Source organism: Herpailurus yagouaroundi, unplaced genomic scaffold (assembly GCF_014898765.1).
Source record: "Herpailurus yagouaroundi ecotype Mexico unplaced genomic scaffold, PumYag 67555, whole genome shotgun sequence".
Lineage (NCBI taxonomy): Eukaryota > Metazoa > Chordata > Mammalia > Carnivora > Felidae > Herpailurus > Herpailurus yagouaroundi.
The window spans coordinates 837,359-840,029 of NW_024420361.1; the positions used below are offsets into that span (position 1 = coordinate 837,359).

At 38.3% G+C, this 2,671-nt stretch overlaps 1 long non-coding RNA gene across 3 annotated transcripts in view; it reads left to right on the forward strand.

Moving 5' to 3' along the window:
* Positions 1–2,671, forward strand: part of LOC121025204 (uncharacterized) — a 36,555-nt gene that overhangs the window by 15,703 nt on the left and 18,181 nt on the right. The window contains exon 3 of one of the 3 annotated variants that reach the window (XR_005787978.1): positions 1,847–1,899. The exons of the other annotated variants lie outside the window; for them this stretch is intronic. This is a non-coding gene — a long non-coding RNA (uncharacterized LOC121025204). Of the gene's footprint in view, positions 1–1,846; positions 1,900–2,671 lie in introns of those variants that run through there. 3 annotated transcript variants of the gene reach the window in all.

Consider the following 2,671-nt stretch of genomic DNA (forward strand, 5'->3'; position numbering starts at 1 on the left):
GGTTGATGGGGGGTGGGAGGGAGGGAAGGGTGGGTGATGTGTATTGAGGAGGGCACCTTTTGGAGTGAGTACTGTGTGTTGTACGGAAACCAATTTGACAATAAATTTCATATTTTAAAAAATGTGCATATTCCTTGACCTAGCAAATCTTCAAGGAATTTATCTAAGAAAATAATAGCAAAACCAATTATAAGCATATTAATTTCAGGACACCTGGGTGGCTCAATTGGTTGAGCATCCAACTTAGGCTCAGGTCATGATCTAGCAATTAATGAGTTTGAGTCCTGGGTTGGGCTCTGTGCTGACAGCTCAGATCTAGAGCCTGCTTCAAATTCTGTATCTCCCTCTCTCTCTTCCCGCCCCACTCCCCCGCTCACGCTCTGTCTCTCTCGAAAAATAAATAAAAATATTTTTAAAAATTTAAAAAAGATGGGTACCTGGGTGGCTCAGTCAGTTAAGCATCCGACTTCGGCTCAGGTCATGCATGATCTCACAGTCAGTGAGTTCGAGCCCCGCGTCTGGCTCTGTGCTGACAGCTCAGATGGAGCCTGCTTCAGATTCTGTGTCTCCCCCTCTCTCTGCCCCTCCCATGCTCATGCTCCGTCTCTGTCTCTTGATAATAAATAAACATGAAAAAGAATTTTTTTTAATTAGAAAAAAGAATGTTAATTTCAGTGTTGCTTATAATACCAAAATGTCAGAAACAAGTTTAATGTCCATAAAAAGGGATTCAATTTATATGTTTACTTTATTCAGACAGTTGAATAATATGAAGGCATTTAAGATAATATTACAGTTCTGTACTGACATTGAAAGTTAACTACGATAAGTTGTTTAATGAAAACGGTGTCAAAAATATGGAAATACGTGCATATATATGTAAATTATGTATAGTACACAAAAATTCTGATACTAGTTATCTATATGTAATGGGGTGTAGGTAATTTATATTCATAATTTTGGGGATTCTAAATTTTATATAATGGCCAGAACTTACTGTTGTGATCAGGAAAAAAATATAGTGGAAGAAAAAGAACATGTTAGAATTATAGACAATTATGTGGAGCTGTAGAGTCAGAAAACAAAGATTTATGAAGGCACATATTTGAGCTATGTAGTATTGGAGACTATTTTTAAAAATAATGTATTAAAATAATTCACATAGTTTATGACCCTTCATAGCAGTCACCTTAAGACCAAACACAAATTCCAGTAATGTTGATGCCAAATGTTGGAGATGATCTACTTTCTCATTTCATAGGTAAGAAATCTTGGGCTCATTGTATCTACTTATTACCCAAGGTCACACAATATGTAACTAGTGGGAAGTTCAGAAAACCATCTGCTTTCCCTTTCAATTTTTTGTGCAATTAACAGTTACTATAAAACCAAGTTTCTCTAACACTTCTGACTTTCAATGGTTACATTTCCCTTTAATACTCAAATAATGTAACTTCAGCCTTCATTCCCTCAAGTAACTTCACTAGTCTCTGCCTAGTTTCCTTTTCCAAGTATTTCTGAGAAACCTAGAAAATACTTGGTTATATGTTCCAAAAGTGTGTCTGCTTGTCACTTTCTTAGAGCAAGTGCTTTAGACTTTTCCACTGGTCATACTGTGCTGTCTTACAACCACTTCTCCATGCTGCTGCCACTTACCCCAGTCCACATTACATTAAAAATTAACACATCACACCAAAAAGTAAACCCCTAAAACAGAGCTACTATCTGACTCTTATGCTTAACAAAATTTTAGTGATGATTTGGGAATAGGAGGAAATTATCAGACAAAAAAAAGAATTTTTTTTTTAATTTTTTTTTCAATGTTTATTTATTTTCTTTGGGACAGAGAGAGACAGAGCATGAACGGGGGAGGGGCAGAGAGAGAGGGAGACACAGAATCAGAAACAGGCTCCAGGCTCTGAGCCATCAGCCCAGAGCCTGGCATGGGGCTCAAACTCACGGACCGCGAGATCGTGACCTGGCTGAAGTCGGACGCTTAACCGACTGCGCCACCCAGGCACCCCAAAAAAAGGAAATTTTAAAATTAGCTATCAGAGATTCATTGTCTATGCCTCTGCACAAAGATTCCTTAATGGTAGTCCTTCCTTATGCCATCCACGTTGCAAATGCCAACTTATTTCCCATTGGGAGAGTCCCCTTCACCCCCTCCTTTAAAGATGACGCTAGAGTTCCCATTTTTCTTGGGGATTAGAGAAAAAATGAATATCTTTCTCTCTTCCTGTCAAAGGCCTGTTGTTTTCCCAGTGAGAAAGTTGAAAAACTCAATTCCTCCAAAATATAGTCCATCATTGCCACAACTGGTCTAGTCACCATGTTCCAGATAAAACCATTGTAATAGCGTATTTCTCAGTTTGGATTATTCATTTATATGTGAAGTATGTGAATTTCCCTCTGCAAATGGACAAAAATTTTTTTAAGTTTATTTATTTTGAGAGAGAGCAAGTGTGAGCAGGGGAGGGGCAGAGAGAGAGAATCAGAGACAGGTTTCTTACACTGTCAGCAAAAAGCCCAATGTGGGGCTCAATTTCACGAACTGTGACATCATGACCTGATCATAACCAACTGAGTCATTCAGGTGCCCCCAAATAATTTTTGATTGCAGGACCTAAACCATCCTTTCAACTGCCTTTCTCTCTCTTTGCTTCAGCTT